The following is a 20,113-nucleotide window of genomic DNA, read 5'->3' on the forward strand; positions in this document are numbered from 1 at the left end:
CTTCTTCTTCTTCATCTCCTCCTTCTTTTCTGCTGTATCTCTTCATCTCTGCCCTATATATCTCCTCCTGTTTCAGATTCTTCTTCTTCTGTGTTGCCGGCTGGGCCAACGCCCAATTCAAACAGTGTGGTGCTTACAGCACAAGGCACCCCTTCTATGTCCCTGGCACAGTCCAGCCATTGCCAGTTATGATATCGGGGGAAGAAGGTGGAAATTCCCCTACACACAATGCAGTAGGCAACCCCCATACACATCTGGCAGCAGACAGCTCAGTCCTGGGTACAGAGGGGGGAGGACTGACATTATCATCATCTGCTGATAATGTACAAATTCAGCACCGGTCAGAGCTGCCTACATTCACACCAACATAGAGCTATAACCATAATCCACCACAGCTTCAGCAAGAAGGGAGACATCCTCACCCAAAAAGGCAGCTTCTAAGTCAAAAAATCAGCCAGTGTATGACCCCAGCACACGCTATCACAACTATTCTTCTGATGAAGATGAAAAGGGAACATCATACATGCTGCCCAGTACTAGGAAAAGAAACCCACAGGCACCAAGTATGCAGGGGCAGATAGAGGCACCACAATTACACTATGTGCACTTCACCCCAAGTCAGGTGACAATCTTCCAGACCCAGAGATGCATCCCATGCCATTTTACCGAAGAATGTAGCAGAACCAGCGAACATATATAGCCACCTGGAATGATCTCTGGGCCATGAATGGAAATAAAAGCAGGTGATGCACTCTGGCCAATCATGAAGGAACAATTCAAACTTCCAGCAGAATTAGGCCGGCGTCACACTACCGTGTTTTACGGACGTAAGAGAGGTGCTGAAAATACGGATTGCATACGGTACAATGCTTCCCTATGCCCCAGCTCCTATCATCCGTATTTTACTGATCCGTATTATACGGTCTTCTACGGCCATAGAAAATCGCAGCATGCTGCGTTTGTCACCGTATTGCGCAAAAAATATGCCAATGAAAGTCTATGGGGGCCAGAAAAATACGGATTACACACGGACCAGCAGTGTGACTTGCGAGAAATACGCAGCGGTGTTCTATAGAAAAGCCGGCAATTCAGTGCAGTGTACAGTAAAATCACACTGACAGGTTAGAATAGAATAGCTAAAATAAATGTCTACACATAGTATAGGGGTATACAGTATATATATATATATATATATATATATATATATATGTCAGTGAGACACATATATGTATACAGTTAGGTCCATATATATTTGGACAGAGACAACATTTTTCTAATTTTGGTTATGGACATTACCATAATGACTTTTAAACTAAACAATTCAGATTCAGTTGAAGTTCAGACTTTCAGCTTTCATTTGAGGGTATCCACATTAAAATTGGATGAAGGGTTTAGGAGTTTCAGCTCCTTAACATGTGCCACCCTGTTTCTAAAGGGACCAAAAGTAATTGGACAGTTGACTCCAAGGCTATTTCATGGACAGGTGTTGCCCATCCCTTCGTTATGTCATTCTCAATTAAGCAGATAAAAGGCCTGGAGTTGATTTGAGGTGCTTGCATTTGGAAGGTTTTGCTGTGATGTAAACATGCGGTGAAAGGAGCTTTCCATGCAGGTGAAACAAGTCATCCTTAAGCTGTGAAAACAGAAAAAACCCATCCGAGAAATTGCTGCAATATTAGTAGTGGCAAAATCTACAGTTTGGTACATCCTGAGAAAGAAAGAAAGCACTGGTGAACTCATCAATGCAAAAAGACCTGGGCGCCCATGGAAGACAACAGTGGTGGATGATTGCAGAATAATATCCAAGATGAAGATAAAGCCCTTCACAACAGCCAACCAAGTGAACAACACTCTCCAGGAGGTAGGCATATCAATATCCAAATATACCATAAAGAGAAGACTGCATGAAAGTAAATACAGAGGGTTCACTGCACAGTGCAAGCCACTCATAAGCATCAAGAATAAAAAGGCTAGACTGGACTTTGCTAAAAACATCTAAAAAAGCCAGCACAGTTCTGGAAGAACATTCTTTGGACAGATGAAACCAAGATTAACCGCTACCAGAATGATGGAAAGAGAAAAGTATGGCGAAGGCGTGGTACAGCTCATGATCCAAAGCATACCACATTATCTGTAAAAAACGGCGGAGGCAGTGTGATGGCTTGGGCATGCATGGCTGCCAGTGGCACTGAGTCACTAGTTTTTATTGATGATGTGACACAGGACAGAAGCAGCCGAATAAATTCTGAGGTATTCAGAGCCATACTGTGTGCTCAGATCCAGCCAAATGCAGCCAAACTGATTGGTCGTCGTTTCATCCTACAGATGGACAATGACCCAAAACATAAAGCCAAAGCAACTCAGGAGTTTACTAAAGCAAAGAAGTGGAATATTTTTGAATGGCCAAGTCAGTCACCTGATCTCAACCCAATTGAACATGCATTTCACTTGTTAAAGACTAAACTTCAGACAGAAAGGCCCACAAACAAACAGCAACTGAGAACCACCGCAGTGAAGGCCTGGCAGAGCATCAAAATGGCGGAAACACAGCGTCTGGTGATTTCCATGAGTTCAAGACTTCAGGCAGTCATTGCCAACAAAGGGTTTTCAACAAAGTACTAAAAATGAACATTTTATTTAAAATTATTGAATCTGTCCAATTACTTTTGGTCCCTTTAAAAACAGGGTGGCACATGTTAAGGAGCTGAAACTCCTAATCCCTTCATCCAATTTTAATGTGGATACCCTCAAATGAAATCTGAAAGTCTGAACTTTACCTGCATCTGAATTGTTTTGTTTAAAATTAATTGTGGTAATGTCTATAACCAAAATTAGAAAAATGTTGTCTCTGTCCAAATATATGTGGACCTAACTGTATATATTAATATTTCATACAGCGCTAGATAGCTTAAAAGCCAGTAATTCAATTGCCGGCTTTTGCTATCTCCTTTCCAAACCCGACATGATATGAGACCTGGTTTACATACAGTAAACCATCTCATATCCCTTTTTTTTTGCATATTCCACACTACTAATGTTAGTATTGTGTATGTGCAAAATGTGGGCTCTGTAGCTATTAAATTAAAGGGTTAAATCGCGGAAAAAATTGGCGTGGGCTCCCGCACAATTTTCTCCACCAGAATGGTAAAGCCAGTGACTGAGGGCAGATATTAATAGCCTGGAGAGGGTCCATGGTTATTGCCCCCCTGGCTAAAAACATCTGCCCCCAGCCACCCCAGAAAAGGCACATCTGGAAGATGCGCCTATTCTGGCATATGGCCACTCTCTTCCCATTCCCGTGTAGCGGTGGGATATGGGGTAATGAAGGGTTAATGTCACCTTGCTATTGTAAGGTGACATTAAGCCAGATTAATAATGGAGAGGCGTCAATTATGACACCTATCCATTATTAATCGAATAGTATGAAATGGTTAAAAAACACACACACATTATTACAAAGTCTTTTAATGAAATAAATACACAGGTTGTTGGAATATTTTATTATTCTGGTAATCCACCTGAAGACCCTCGTCCTGTAACAAAGTTAAAATAAAAAAAAAACAATATCCCATACCTTCCGTCGTTCTGTAACGTCCCACGATGTATATCCATCTGAAGGGGTTAACTTTTTTTACAAGCAGAAGCCTGCTAATGCAGCTGTGCTTCTGTCTGTAAAACCTCAGCGAATGAATGGAAAGTAGGTCAATGACCTGTATTTACCTTCAGTTGCGGTGATGCGCCCTCTGCTGGATGTCCTCATATGAACTCGAGCCTGGGAACTTTTCAGAATATTTTCCGATGCTCGAGTTCATATGAGGACATCCAGCAGAGGGCGCCTCACCGCAACTGAAGGTAAATACAGGTCATGTATATATATGTGTCTTACTGACACACACATATATATATACTAAATATACAGTATAAATGTTTTTATGATTTTTTTCAGCACATGGATCCATTGTATGTCCGTATGTTGATTCTGCAAACCTGCAAGAAAATCTCGCAGTACGGCTGCCATACGGATTACATACGGAGGATGCCATTGCAAAATACGCTGACACACCCTGCCTACGGAGTACTTACGGATCACCATTTTTTTACTTTTCTGGTGTATTATGGCCGTAAAATACGGACCACATTTTTATACGCTGAGTGTGACGCAGGCCTTAGATGTACACGCTTGGGAGTTAGGGCCACAGCTAATTGAACATCTCAGAGAGTGCGCCAAAGGCATATTGGCAGGACAAGCCCTCAGCTTACATGACATGAGCCAAGACAAGACAGTCTGTGGAGAAGTTTCATGGCAGAGTAATGCAAGTATTCCAAGACTTGGACTTGACCTCAATAAGGTTAGCAAAGGGGAGAAGCTATGTCAAACCAGGGGAAATAAGTGGTGGCAGATGCAGCCACAGCCCCTGTAATGCCCCAAGACCTCGAGTTGGATGCAGCCGCTGGTCTCATGGCACCCCCCAGGCCTCACCACGGATGCACCTGCAGGCCCCATTTTACCACCAGGCCCTGCAGGGTCCGCAGCTTTAATCAGCAGGCCAGACCCCGCTGCGGCTACAGTGCCCATCATGCCGTTGTCCACAGTAGCCAAAGGGATTGAGTCCAAACCGGGAGTGCAGAAGACGGTCCCTCTCATGGTGACCACTGACCTGGAAGTGCAACCACCCTACAAAGACAGAAGAAGTGTCAAGTGTTGCAACAGTGCAAGTTTGGCCATTTCCAGAACCAGTGTAGAGCACCCATGCAACCCAAGAGTTGATCTAGAGAAACAGGTCAAGGAGGAAGTACAAAAGGCAGTGAAGTACAGGGGCAAGCAAGCCAGGTCCGCAAGACACTATGCTCCTGACATGTAAAACCCTATTTGCAGGACCAATACCTCAAATTACCCTGAAAGTGGATGGCATTGTCAGATCTTTTCTTCTGCACACCGGTGCAGACAGAAGTGTGATGAGACCTGTGGAACTCCCCGATCCCACCTGCCTATCAGAATCCTCTGTGTCTCGCATGGGCATTGATGGTCAAGTCAGACATTCCCAGCTTACAAAGCCTCTGAGCGTGTGCACTCAGCCAGGACACTCTATCCTGTCCCAGTTTGTGGTGTCAGGGACCTGCCACTCAACCTGCTGGGAGCGGACCTATTGCAGAAGCTAAAGGCAACCACAGTGTTCCAGAAAGATGGGACTGTGACACTTTCTTCATCCCTGACCCAAGAAGAATCATGCTGGTGGCCCTACAGGAACCTCAAACAACCGACGGAGGCCTACCCAAGGAGGTACTGGACGTAGTACCAGAAATTCTATTGTCTAAGGGACCCCAAGACGTGGAAAAAACTTCAAGTTGCCCCAGTGTGGGTATCACTCAAGCCAGGCACTCAATATCCTCGTAAGGCCCAGTATCCCCTGCCCATCACCCAGAGTCAAGCTTTCTCTGACCAACCAAAGATCTATCTGGAAATAGGAATCATTGTTCCTTGCACATCGCCTTGCAATACCCCGCTTTTTCCAGTCATTAAAAAGACTTTAAAGGGAGAGCCAGCCAAGTTCAATATGGTACATGACCTGAGAGATGTGAATGACGCCACGGTGTTTGATACTCCAATTGTGCCGAATCCACACACTATGCTCTCAAATGTGTCTGCCACAGCAAAAGTGTTCACAGTGACCGACCTGGCTAATGTTTTCTTCAGTGTTCCCCTTCACCCGGATGACCGGTATCTGTGTGCCTTAACGCACCAGGGGGGAAGGCACACATGGACAGTGATGCCACAGCGGGCCCAGAACAGCCCTTCACAGTTCACCAAAGCAATGTCCACAGTCCTCACAAACTGGGTCAGAGAACATGCAGAAGTAACCATGCTACAAAACGTGGACGATCTACTCCTTGTGCAGTTGACTTTGACACATGTAAAGCCCATTCCTTGTCTCTCCTACTCTACCTGGCGGAGCTGCACTGCAAGGTCTCAAAGAACAAAGTTCAGTTGTGTCTGAAGCGAGTTACGTTCCGGGGACACTGTATTGCTTACCAGACGAAACACCTGTCAGATGACCGGAAGACCACAGTGGAGAAGATGGTTCCTCCAACAACTCCAAAGGTGCTGCAGGCCTTCCTTGGTCTAGTTTCGTATTGCAGAGCCTGGATCCCTGATACCTCAGTCCTAATGTAGCCTCTGTATGATTGCGTAAATGTAACCCAGTTCCTCCTGACAGATGCAGCCTTCAGCTTGTTCAAGAAGTTAAAAGGCTCTGTAGTCTCAGCGCCAGCACTAGGTCTACCTGACTACGAGAAGCCATTCCGTCTCTACCTGATGGAAAAAGAAGGCCTTGCTACTGGAGTCCTGACGCAGCTTCAGGGGGGAAAGCAGAGACCTTTAGGCTACTTTTCAGCTCGTCTGGATCTAGTTGCAAGGGGAGCCCCCTCCTGCATGAGAGCAGCATAATTCTTGGATATCCATTGGAAATTTGGAAATCCTGGCTCCGCATGACATCTCTGCAATCCTCAACCAAACCCAGCCAAAACATCTCTCCACCACCAGGCATCTTCGCCTCCAGTGCTCTCTACTCCTGCCCGACAATGTCACCACCTCCAGATGCACAGTTCTCCTCCCGTCCACCCTACTCCCACTCACAAGGGGGATACATACATGGACCCTCAGATCAAAATTCTGATCGAAATCTGCATGATACCTTCCACAGGGATCTGGATTTGCTCCAGACAGATGACGATGATTGCTTCAGCATCATGCAACAGGAAACAGCAGGACTACCCAAGGTGGCAGAAGAGCCACTGACCAACCCAGAGTTGATCCTCTACGTGGCTGGCTCCAGATTTGCAGATGATGAAGGAAGATTCCACACAGGATGTGCAGTGACCAGCAATCAAGAGATCCTGTAGTCCAGAAGTCTGCTGCCTAGTCTGTCAGCCCAGGAAGCGGAACTGATAGCACTGATGAAGGCCTGCCAGATTGCAGAAGGCGAAACTGCGAACATATATACCGATTCAAGGTACTCGCATGGCATAGCACACGACTTTGGACCCATCTGGACTGCAAGGGACTTCATCACAGGAAGCGGAACAACCGTGAATCATCATGGAACCATCAAGGACCTGCTGGACACACTCCAACTTCCAAAAATGGTGGCAGTACTAAAAGTCAAAGCACATGGAAAATTGAACACAGTAGAGGCACGGGTAATAACGTGGTGGATATGGCAGCCAAAGAAGCAGCCAAAGGAAGACAATATGGAGAAGTGGGAGAGGTCGTAGAGCCAGACGGCTACTACATGACGACTGAAGACAAGAAACCTGACCAGATGGCATCCTGGGATCTGCTTAAAAATCTGCAAACGCAAGCCCCAAAAGGACAAGAAGGAATGCTGGATGCGGAAGGGAGCAACACATTATTATTATTATTATTATTTATTATTATAGCGCCATTTATTCCATGGCGCTTTACATGTGAGGAGGGGTATACATAATAAAACAAGTACAATAACATGAAGAAGGAAGGGTATATGCAATGGACTACACACCCTGTTTACCCCAAAGCATGTACCCTATGGTAGTCCAGTGGGCACATGGGCACACACACAGATCAAAGACACAGATGAATGATCTGATTGGTGCTTACTGGTTCGCTCCAGGGATCTTCACCCTAACAGCCAAATTCACTAGCAGCTGTCTGACCTGCGGAAAATGCAACCCTGGAAGAATGGAGAAAGTTCAAACACATCTTCTTGCCTGACCACTGTACCCTGTACCCCTTCCAGAGGATCCAGATAGACCACATCCAGATGCTGCCAAGTGGAGGATTCAAATATGCCCTTGTGGTTGTGGACGTGTTCTCAGGATGTCCAGAAGCTTTCCCAGTGAGGAACCAGTCAGAAAAGACTACTGCAAAGAAGCTACTCTCAGAGATGAGATATGCAGATATGGGGTCCCAGAATTGATAGAGAGTGACCAGGGACCCGCATTCATTGAAAATCTCACACGGGAGATCTGGCCAGTAGTAGGGTCAGACTTGGGCCTACACACTCCTTACAATCCCCAGAGTGGCGAGAAAGTAGAAAGACTGAATGGGACACTTAAGAACAGGATGTTTAAAGTTGCCCAAGAGACAAACAAACCATGGCAGGAGACACTCCCAATCACACTACTTAGTGTTAGGCACACTCCCAGAGGCCCAGGAAAGCTGTCACCATATGAAATTTTGTTTGGGTCTAGTTCCAGGTTAGGGGTATTCTTTCCCTCAGCAGGTGACTATGCAATATGATACTTTGTCTGCTTATGTAATTGAACTCACCAAGAAACTTGCTAATATCCAGTCTCGAGTTTTTTCTTCATTGCCAGATCCAGATTCAGTGTTTGGTACGCACTCCTTGAAGCCAGGAGACTGGGTGTTGGTGAAAAAAGTTTGTAAGGAGAGCACCACTTGATCCCAGATTTGATGGTCCTGTCAAAGTGCCGCTGATGACACCAACCTTTGTGAAGCTGGAGGGAAGACCCACTTGGATCCACTCATCGCATTGCAAGAAATCTCCCCTACCGGAGGATGACACCCAAGCCAGAATGATGTTGTGGATGCCCTGCCTGACCGAATAGATGACCTACCTGATTAAGAATACACTACACATGCTATTTGACTAAGAGACTGATTGCAATGAACCCCGTTAGGGACGGATCTCCTAACCGCCCAGTTGCGAAAAGTCTGTACGGAGAGGGGCGTAGGCGATAGGCTTGCGTCAGTTCACCGGCAGCACAAAAGAGTTGCAGCGCTTTGGGACAGGAGGCTAAGATTAGGGCAAGTGATATCTAAGGGGGGCTTGTGATAGAAATATATATATCATGTAGATCACATATTTAAGAAATTAACATTTTTAAAAACCTTCAATCCTATAAATGTCTCTGCCTTTAAATGTATACATTATATAGCTAAGACATACAGTAGAAATATGGCTTGTTGCAATAAGAGAAAGGTAATACTGGGTTATGGTGAAAGGAATTACACAATTGTGTCATAGAAAATCCCTCATTGTTCAGAGTCATCGGCGCGCGTCTCGATATAGCAATGCGAAAGTATCTGTATACTCTCTGTGCGCCTTTTCTTCAGCGTGCGTTCCATTTGGAGTATGAAGCGTTCTGAGGCTCTGAATCTCTGAGCCACCAATGAGGTGAGTGTAATTACTGGGCACGGGCTGGCTAACTGATCTTTGATAGGTTATTGACCAGCTGATACTTGATTAGTGGGCATTACCCCTGATAAGAGTACTTTATTTAAGAGATGTCATCATGCAAACTACTCATGAGAGGCTCCTTTGAGATGCTAATGACGGCGGAGCACTCCATCATCATGACCACAGACTGACTTCCTTGTCCCCTGATGATTCCCCCTGGGATGAAACGTGTAGGGAGGTGGTCTTGAATGCAATAATCCATGGGATTGTGAAATGATCCATCGGATTCCTGTCTAATGCAAATGAGAGGGACACATTTTTCGTGCGGCTTCATCATGATTTGGTGAGACCGTTCCATTTAATTATGCATTCCTCTCTGTGACAGCATAATATAGGGGATCATCAGTGGTACTGATCTATTCATTTTACACATGCTGTTTTGTTGACAGTTGCATTAATGTCTTTTTTGGATTTATGCATCTGGAACTCTTGTGTTACCTAATTAGATGTCTCTGGAATAGAGACTGTGGTAGGAGTGCATTGAACTACTCTGTCTCTAACACATTTTTTTCTGTCTCTGGACTTGTTATCAGAATACTGTCTGCTTAACCGTGGGTTAACATACATGTTTGCTTTTGTGTGTTGTGTCATGCAATTTTAATGGTTCTAAATTAAATGTTATATCTCGGTGATATGAATCTGTCTACAGACCTCACGCACATTAAAATATATATATTTTTTCTGTTGCTAAATGTGATACAGGACACTATATTCAACCTTGTCTTTTAGTGGAGTTGAAATTGTTCTGTGTGCAGAGCTGTTGCACATTAAAATTATAATTATTTTTGTTCTTTCTTACAAAATTGATACAGCATCCGAGATCTGATTTTGAAATTGTTTTGTGCCTATCTTGTAGATTATGTGCATCTTTGGCAACCAATATCTCACAGGTATCGTTTATGCCTAGCTTGAGACAAGCATCTTTTGCACCTAACTTCTGATGAGCATCAAATGCTCTCTGGTAATTGTTGTTGGGTAAAAGACTAATCATTGTAGGCTGGATCCTGGATATCATACCTCCCATATCCGTCCTGTTACTGACCCTGTTGTACATTCCTATTCCTGTCATCTTGCCCCTTTTCCTGATCAATGCACCTAATGATAATGACCTGTCAGCCATATTTCTCCGGCAAACCTGCACCTTACCAGTAGCATTTGTAGGAAAGAGGTTTTTGAATATCCATTTTGAATCAGGAGCCCCATATAATGTTTTATAAAGTTTGATGGGCCCCATTAAATGCCCCATATTAAAATATGCCCCATATAATCTTGCATATAGGGTAATAAGGGCCCCATAAGATGCTCCATACAGACACTTGCCCCTTATAGTGCTGCACAATCGTTATGGCCCCATACAGATGCTCCATACAGTCACTGCCCCTTATAGTGCTGCACAATCGTTATTGCCCCATACAGATGCTCCATACAGTCACTGCCCCTTATAGTGCTGCACAAGTGTTATGGCCCCATACACATGCTCCATACAGACACTGCCCCTTATAGTACTGCACAAACGTTATGGCCCCATACACATGCTCCATACAGACACTGCCCCTTATAGTGCTGCACAATCGTTATGGCCCCATACAGATGCTCCATACAGTCACTGCCCCTTAAAGTGCTGCACAATCGTTATGGCCCCATAAGATGCTCCATACAGTCACTGCCCCTTATAGTGCTACACAATCGTTATGGCCCCATAAGATGCTCCATACAGACACTGCCCCTTATAATGCTGCACAAACGTTATGGCCCCATACAGATGCTCCATACAGTCACTGCCCCTTATAGTGCTGCACAATCTTTATGGCCCCATACAGATGCTCCATACAGACACTGCCCCTTATAGTGCTACACAATCGTTATGGCCCCATACAGATGCTCCATACAGTCACTGCCGTTATAGAGCTGCACAATCGTTATGGCCCCATAAGATGCTCCATACAGTCACTGCCCCTTATAGTGCTACACAATCGTTATGGTCCCATACAGATGCTCCATACAGACACTGCCCCTTATAGTGCTGCACAATCTTTATGGCCCCATACAGATGCTCCATACAGACACTGCCCCTTACCCTTATAGTGCTACACAATCGTTATGGCCCCATACAGATGCTCCATACAGTCACTGCCCCTTATAGTGCTGCACAATCGTTATGGCCCCATAAGATGCTCCATACAGTCACTGCCCCTTATAGTGCTACACAATCGTTATGGCCCCATACAGATGCTCCATACAGACACTGCCCCTTATAGTGCTGCACAATCGTTATGGCCCCATACAGATGCTCCATACAGTCACTGCCCCTTATAGTGCTACACAATCGTTATGGCCCCATACAGATGCTCCATACAGACACTTGCCCCTTATAGTGCTGCACAATCTTTATGGCCCCATACAGATGCTCCATACAGACACTGCCCCTTATAGTGCTGCACAATCGTTATGGCCCCATACAGATGCTCCATACAGACACTGCCCCTTATAGTGCTGCACAATCTTTATGGCCCCATACAGATGCTCCATACAGACACTGCCCCTTATAGTGCTGCACAATCGTTTTGGCCCCATACAGATGCTCCATACAGTCACTGCCCCTAAAGGTACCGTCACACTTAGCGACGCTGCAGCGATACCGACAACGATCCGGATCGCTGCAGCGTCACTGTTTGGTCGCTGGAGAGCTGTCACACAGACAGCTCTCCAGCGACCAACGATCCCGAGGTCCCCGGTAACCAGGGTAAACATCGGGTTACTAAGCGCAGGGCCGCGCTTAGTAACCCGATGTTTACCCTGGTTACCATCCTAAAAAGTAAAAAAACAAACGCTACATACTTACCTACCGCTGTCTGTCCTCGGCGCTCTGCTTCTCTGGTCTGGCTGTGAGCGCCGGGCAGCCGGAAAGCAGAGCGGTGACGTCACCGCTCTGCTTTCCGGGCGCTGTGCTCACAGCCAGACCAGAGAAGCACAGCGCCGAGGGACAGACAGCGGTAGGTAAGTATGTAGCGGTTGTTTTTTTTACTTTAACGATGGTAACCAGGGTAAACATCGGGTTACTATGCGCGGCCCTGTGCTTAGTTACCCGAAGTTTACCCTGGTTACCAGCGAAGACATCGCTGAATCGGTGTCACACACGCCGATTTAGCGATGTCTACGGGGAGTCCAGCGACCAAATAAAGTTCTGGACTTTCTTCCCCGACCAGCGACAGCACAGCAGGGGCCTGATCGCTGCTGCCTGTCACACTGGACGATATCGCTAGCGAGGATGCTGCAAAGTCACGGATCGCTAGCGATATCGTCTAGTGTGACGGTACCTTTATAGTGCTGCACAATCGTTATGGCCCCATAAGATGCTCCATACAGTCACTGCCCCTTATAGTGCTGCACAATCTTTATGGCCCCATACAGATGCTCCATACAGTCACTGCCCCTTATAGTGCTACACAATCGTTATGGCCCCATACAGATGCTCCATACAGTCACTTGCCCCATATGCTGTGGCTGCGATAAAAAAAAAATCACATACTCACCTCTCCGTCGCTCAGGACCCCGGCGCTTTTACCTGCTCCTCGTTCAGGTCCGACTCCGTACTCAGCACTGACGTTCAGCAGAGGGCGCCCACTGACAACGTCATCGCGCCCTCTGACCTTATCGTCACAGCCAGAGGACGCTGATGACGGAGCCGCACCTGAACGAGAAGAGGTAAATATTGCGCAGCGCTGCGATCCCCTTCCCCTTACACTTACCTGCTCCTGGTGCGGTCCCTGCGCGTCCCTGCTTCTCCCAGCGCTGCATATTCTTCCTGTACTGAGCGGTCACCGTTACCACTCATTACAGTAATGAATATGCGGCTCCACCCCTATGGGAGGTGGAGCCGCAAATTCATTACTGTAATGAGCGGTACCGCTCAGTACAGGAAGAATATGCAGTGCTGGAAGAAGCGGGGACCGCGCCAGCAGTAGGTAAGTATAATTAGAGAGCCCCCGCTCCCCCTCCCCTGCCGACCCCTGCGTATGACTCGAGTATAAGCTGAGAGGGGGACTTTCAGCACAAAAAAATGGGCTGAAAATCTCGGCTTATACTCGAGTATATATGGTACTTGACCAGGATTTAAGGAGGTAAGATATGGGAAAAAGGGTATATTGTTATCATTATTTGTTTTTTTTATTGCTGTTATCCAAAGATGTAACATTGGAATTTGTGTTTTAACTTTGTTTTTTTTTGTGTTTTTTTTAAAAGTTATCCAGAGAAATTCGTGCAGTTTTGCAGGCTAAGCATTGACACTTTTGATCGTCTTCTCTTTCTCCTTGATCCTGATCTCAATTATGTAGACATGGTCATGCGAAGAGCCATCTCTGCAGAGGAAAGGCTGCTCATCACCTTGCAGTAAGGATTTTTTTTTTATTTGCATAACACATACTGCCAGACACATTCCCCCATAATGCTGCCAGTCACAGTGCCCCCATAATGCTGCCAGTCACAGTGCCCCATAATGCTGCCACAGTGTCCCATAATGCTGCCAGGCAGTGTCCCATAATACTGCCAGACAGTGCCCCATAATGCTGCCACAATGCACCCATAATGCTGCCACAGTGGCCCATAATGCTGCCAGACAGTGCCCCCATAATGCTGCCAGACAATGCCCCCATAATGCTGCCAGACAGTGCCCCCATAATGCTGCCAGACAGTGCCCCCATAATGCTGCCAGACAGTGCCCCCATAATGCTGCCAGACAGTGCCCCCATAATGCTGCCATAGTGCCCCATAATGCTGCCACATTGCCCCATAATACTGCCAGACTGCCCCCATAAAGCTGCCACATTGCCCCCATAATACTGCCACAGTGCCCAATAATACTGCCAGACAGTGTCCCCATAATGCTGCCAGACAGTGCCCCCATAATGCTGCCAGACAGTGCCCCCATAATGCTGCCACAGTGCCCCATAATGCTGCCAGACAGTACCCCCATAATGCTGCCACATTGCCCAATAATACTGTCAGACAGTGCCCCCATAATGCTGCCACAGTGGCCAATAATACTGCCACACAGTGCCCCCATAATGCTGCCACAGTGCCCCCATAATGCTGCCATTCTTACCTTGGCTATAGGGGAGATCGTCATGGGACACTCGTTATTAATTGTACTACGGAGGACAGGTAGTATACGGTTTATTATTTTACGTTTTTTTGCAGGCGCTGAAGTATGGTAAGTATGGTTAAATGAAGAATATTAAAATACTTTTTTCCTAATGTGTGTGTGTTTTATTTACCCCTTATTACTATTGGATTAATAATGGATTGGCGTCTTATTGGCGCCTCTCTGTTATTAACCCAGCCTAATGTCGCCTTACAATAGCAAGGTGACATTAACCCCTTATTACCCCGTATCCTGCTGCTACACCGGAGTGGGAATAGAGGGGCTAAGTGCCGGAATTGGCGCATCTTACAGATGCACCATTTCTGGTGTGGCTGCGGACTGTTATTTGTAGCCGGGGGGGCAATATCCATGGCCCCTCTCTAGGCTATGAATATCAGCCCGCAGCTGTCTGCGTAGCCTTTCTGGCTATAAAATATAGGGGGACCCCACATCATTTTTTTGGGGGGTCCCCCTATTTTAATAGCCAGTAAAGGCTATGCAGACAGCTGCGGGCTGATATTCATAGCAGGCTACAAATATTGGCCCCCGGCCATCGGCTTTCCCCCTCTGGTGCAGAAAATTGCGCTGGAGCCCAGGCCGTTTCTTTTTTAATTCAACGCTCATTAAGGCCTCTTTCACACTTGCGTCGGTACAGGTCAGTCGCTATGCGTCGGGCCGACGTACCGATGCACGTTGTGAAATTTGTGCAGGACGTGGGCAGCGGATGCTGTTTTTCAACGCATCCGCTGCCCATTCTGAAGTCCGGGGAGGATGGGGTGGAGTTTCGGACGCGCACGCACAGTAGAAAATGGCGGACGTGATGGACAAAAAAACCTTCACTTGAACATTTTTTTCATGCCGATGGTTCGCCAAAAAACGACGGATCCATTGCACGACGGACGCAATGCGTGGCCATCCATCGCGATCCCTCGCTAATATAAGTCAATGGGTAAAAAACGCATCCTGCGAGCACATTTACAGGATCTGTTTTTTTCCCAAAACGACGGACTGAGACGGATTGCTAAAAACGCAAGTGTGAAAGTAGCCTTAGAAACATTGGCCTTTCTATTATACATCTATGGATATATCTATCTATAGATATATTTATAGATAGATATATCTATAGATACATAGATGTATCTATCCATATATCTGGCTGCTTTTACACATCAGGTTTTTGCCGTCATGCACAATCCGGCGAGTTTTGAAAAAACTGATCCGGTGGAAAAAAACGGATTCGGCGGAAAAAAAAACGGATCTGGAAGAAAAAAACGGATCCGGCAGAAAAAAACAGATACGGCGAAAAGAACGGATCTTGAGGAAAAAAATTGATCCGGCAGAAAAAAACAGATCCGGCAGAAAAAAACTGATCCGGCGGAAAAATCTGATCCCGTGGAAAAAACGGATCCGTCGGAAAAAAAAGGATCCTGCAGAAAAAATGGATCCGGTGGAAAAAACGGATCCGGCTGAACAAAAATTGATCCGGCGGAAAAAAACAGATCCGGTGGAAAGAAAAAAGGATCAGGCGGAAAAAAATGGATCAAGCGGAAAAAAACAGATCCGGCAAAAAAAACTGATCCAGCAGAAAAAAACTGATCCGGCAGAAAAAAACTGATCTGGCAAAAAAAAAAAACGGATCCTGAGGAAAAAAGCGGATCCTGAGGAAAAAAAATGGATCCGGCAGAAAAAAAACGATCCGGCAGAAAAAAACTGATCCGGCGGAAAAAACAGATCCGGTGTAAAAAAACGGATCCGGCTGAAAACTTGTAGTCACATCGGACGATGCCTGCACACACTCACAGAGCCCCGGCACGCCATACAGAGCCCCGGAAGGCCCGCACAGAGCCCCGGCACACCACACAGAGCCCCGGCAGGCCCATACAGACCCCCGGCAGCCCGCACAGAGCCCCGGCACGCCGCACAGAGCCCCCGGCAGGCCCGTACAGACCCCCGGCAGGCCCGCACAGAGCCCCGGCAGGCCCGTACAGACCCCCGGCAGGCCCGCACAGAGCCCCGGCAGGCCCGCACAAACCCCCGGCAGGCACGCACAGACCCCCCAAGGTGACGCACAGACCCCGCCCGCACACACACAAACGCAGTCTCCACCCACGCACCGCCCACTCTCCATTATAGTGCATCATTGCACTACAGGAACTTCCGATTTCGGTATCTAATATAGCAAAAGTATCGGAAATCGGTATTGGAATTCCGATACAGCGAATATCGTCCGATACCCGATATTTGCAGTATCGGAATGCTTAACACTATTGACAACCTTTATCCTGGGAGAAATCAACAGCCCCATCTGCATCCCAGCTTCCATCCAGGGTTGGACTGGCCCACCGGAGAACCAGAGGATTCTCCAGTGTGCCCATGCACTTACACCTGCTGGCATACAGGGCAGGCAACCCACAGCCAGTGGTGTGTCGCTAGTAGCAACACACCACACAGCTGCTATGGGGCTCGTAAGTCAGGGGGGTCCACCTGGTGCCAATGGAGCAGCAGGTGCCAATGGAGCAGCAGCGGGTGATGGGAGGCAGAAGCCAGCTGCTGCGGCTAAAGGCTGTCCCCTGCTGCTAAAGAGAAATTAATATTCATTCTCCCACATGCCCCCATGGGCATGGAGAGGAATGAATGTTCATTTCACATTAATAGCGGGCAGTGTTAGCCCCAAGCTGTGGCTAATACTGCCTGTGATCAGGGCAGGCAGACAAGGGCCTCCGCTTCCCCAGTCCATGCAGTCACTATGGGGCCCATAAGTAAGGAGGTCCCGGCTCCAGCACTGCACTGCCCCGATGCACACCGCATTTAACTGTATTGGCATCATAGATGCCGATACAGTTGAAAACAATAATGGGAGAGAGCATCAGATGACACTCTCTCTCCCATCATTCCCCTCTGCTGCTGACACAGCAGCAGGTGCACAGTGACATCACTTCATCACGTACCCGCTGTGTGTTGGGTAGACTGCAGTGCTGCTGCTGATACTGGAGCAGAGCCCGAATCAGCATGGGAAAGAGGAAGAGAGGTGAGTATTGTGTTTGTTATATATATATATATATAACAATCAGTAAATCAGTCCTGGTGACCATAAGACTGTAGGACTGTGGGGCTGGGTTATATTCTTTTGAGGGGGGTGGCTGCATTATATGCCATGTAAGGCTGCATTATACTCTATGAGGGTCTACATTATATTCTGTGTGGGGGAGTCTGCATTATACCCTATGAGGGGGCTGCATTATACCCTATGAGGGGGCTGCATTATACCCTATGAGGGGGGCTGCATTATACCCTATGAGGGGGCTGCATTATACCCTATGAGGGAGGCTGCATTATACCCTGTGAGGGTGCTGCATTATACCATGTGAGGGGGCTGCACAATACCACATGAGCAGGGCTGTATTATACCGTATGAGAGGGGCTGCATTATACCCTATGACTGGGCTGCATTATACTCTTGGGGGGCTACATTATATTCTGTGGGAGTGCTACATTATACTTTATGAGGGGTTGCATTATACTCTGAGAGGGCTACATTATATTCTGTGGGGGCTGCATTATACCCTATGAGGGAGCTAAATTACATTCTATATTTTAATTGGTGGTCTTGTATTTATTTCTATGTAGGTACATAGTGGGCCCAAGAATGATTTTCTATGGTGGGCCCAAGGTGCTCCAGTCTGACGCTGCTTCATCTCTAGCCACTTCTCGTGGCCTTTCATAACTGTCAACATCTGAGGCACACAAAGACAATAACACCCCTGATCTGGTTTTTGTCCAGCTCAGTTCAATCTCCTACCTAGATAATTCACCTCTTACTCTTTGTCCCCCATAAAATTAGGAGAATAACCACAACTTAAGACATTTTTTTAGGGCGGCCTATCACATTTCCTAATCAAAGTCCTTTATATATATATATATATATATATATATATATATATATATATATATATATTTATATATATATATATATATATTTATATAGCCTATTCTCTACTTCTCTAAACATAATTCGCCACCAAACTCAACTGTACCCAAAAGCCTCGTGCAGCCTTTATCTACCTCCCATTTCCTCAAGATGGTTGGCCCATCATTATAAATAGGCACCTGTCACTCCTACCTCATTGTGGATTGTAAGCTCTGAAGAGCAGGGTCATCATTAGTATTGCTTAAATAGTTTGATTATCTTAAACTTGGTAACTTATGACTGTTTTATATGAACTGCTGACTTGTAAAGCAATGCAGAATATGTTTGCGATATATAAATAAAGGTTATTATTATTAGTAGATTGAAGATGGTGAAGTTCAAGCTCTTGACTTTGCCATGTGTAAGAAGAAAGAATCTTTTATGTGAGCACAACTGCATAAATGAGGACTAGCTGCTGTCCTGACACAGGGTAGAGTAGGGTGAACACGACAAGCTGCTGGACTGTGAAAGAGGTGCGGAAATGTTATGGTGGATTGAGAATGATGGGGTATGTAAGATCAGTCAAAAACAGCAGCATGTCCACTTCCATATCAGCTGACAGGCTCTCAGTCACCCCTACTGTAGGGGTAAACAAGTGGAGGTTCTGCGGCGGAGACTTGTGCAACAACACTTGCATGGTGAGGGAGGAATCTGAGGATGCAGTTGATGAAGTGGGCAGTGGTTGGCGAGGCCCGCATTTGACATTCCCAGATTAACACATGTTGATCACGCTTGTGCCAGTTCTTCTAACTCTACTATGCAGTTTTTTAACCCCTTTACCCCCAAGAGTGGTTTGCACGTTAATGACAGGGCCATTTTTTACAATTCTGACCACTGTCCTTTTATGAGGTTATAACTCTGGAACGCTTCAAAGGATCTGGCGATTCTGACATTGTTTTCTTGTGACATATTGTACTTCATGATAGTGGTAAAAGTTCTTTGATATTACCTGTGTTTATTTGTGAAAAAAATGGAAATTTGGTGAAAATTTCGCAATTTTCCAACTTTGAATTTTTATGCAATTAAATCAAAGAGATTTGTCACACAAAATACTTAATAAGTAACATTTCCCACATGTCTACTTTACATCAGTACAATTTTGGAACCAACATTTTTTTTGTTAGGGAGTTATAAGGGTTAAAATTTGACCAGCAATTTCTCATTTTTACAACACCATTTTTTTTAGGGACCACATCTCATTTGAAGTCATTTTGAGGGATCTATATGATAGAAAATAATCAAGTGTGACAACAATCTAAAAACTGCACCCCTCAAGGTGCTCTAAACCACATTCAAGAAGTTTATTAACCCTTCAGGTGTTTCATAGGAATTTTTTGAATGTTTAAATAAAAATGAACATTTAACTTTTTTTCACAAAAAAATTATTTCAGCTCAAATTTGTTTTACTTTACCAAAGGTAACAGGAGAAAATGGACCATAAAAGTTGTTGTACAATTTGTCCTGAGCACGCCGATACCCCATATGTGGGGGTAAACCACTGTTTGGGCGCATGGCAGAGCTCGGAAGGGAAGGAGCGCCATTTGAATTTTCAATGCAAAATTTACTGGAATTGAGATGGGATGCCATGTTGCGTTTAGAGAGCCACTGATGTGCCTAAACATTAAACCCCCCCCCCCACAAGTGACAGCATTTTGGAAAATAGACCCCCTAAGGAACTTATCTAAATGTGTGATGAGCACTTTGACCCACCTAGGGCTTCACAGAAGTTTTTAATGCAGAGCCGTAAAAATAAAAAATCATATTTTT

The sequence above is a fragment of the Ranitomeya imitator genome, chromosome 1 (assembly GCF_032444005.1).
Source record: "Ranitomeya imitator isolate aRanImi1 chromosome 1, aRanImi1.pri, whole genome shotgun sequence".
Lineage (NCBI taxonomy): Eukaryota > Metazoa > Chordata > Amphibia > Anura > Dendrobatidae > Ranitomeya > Ranitomeya imitator.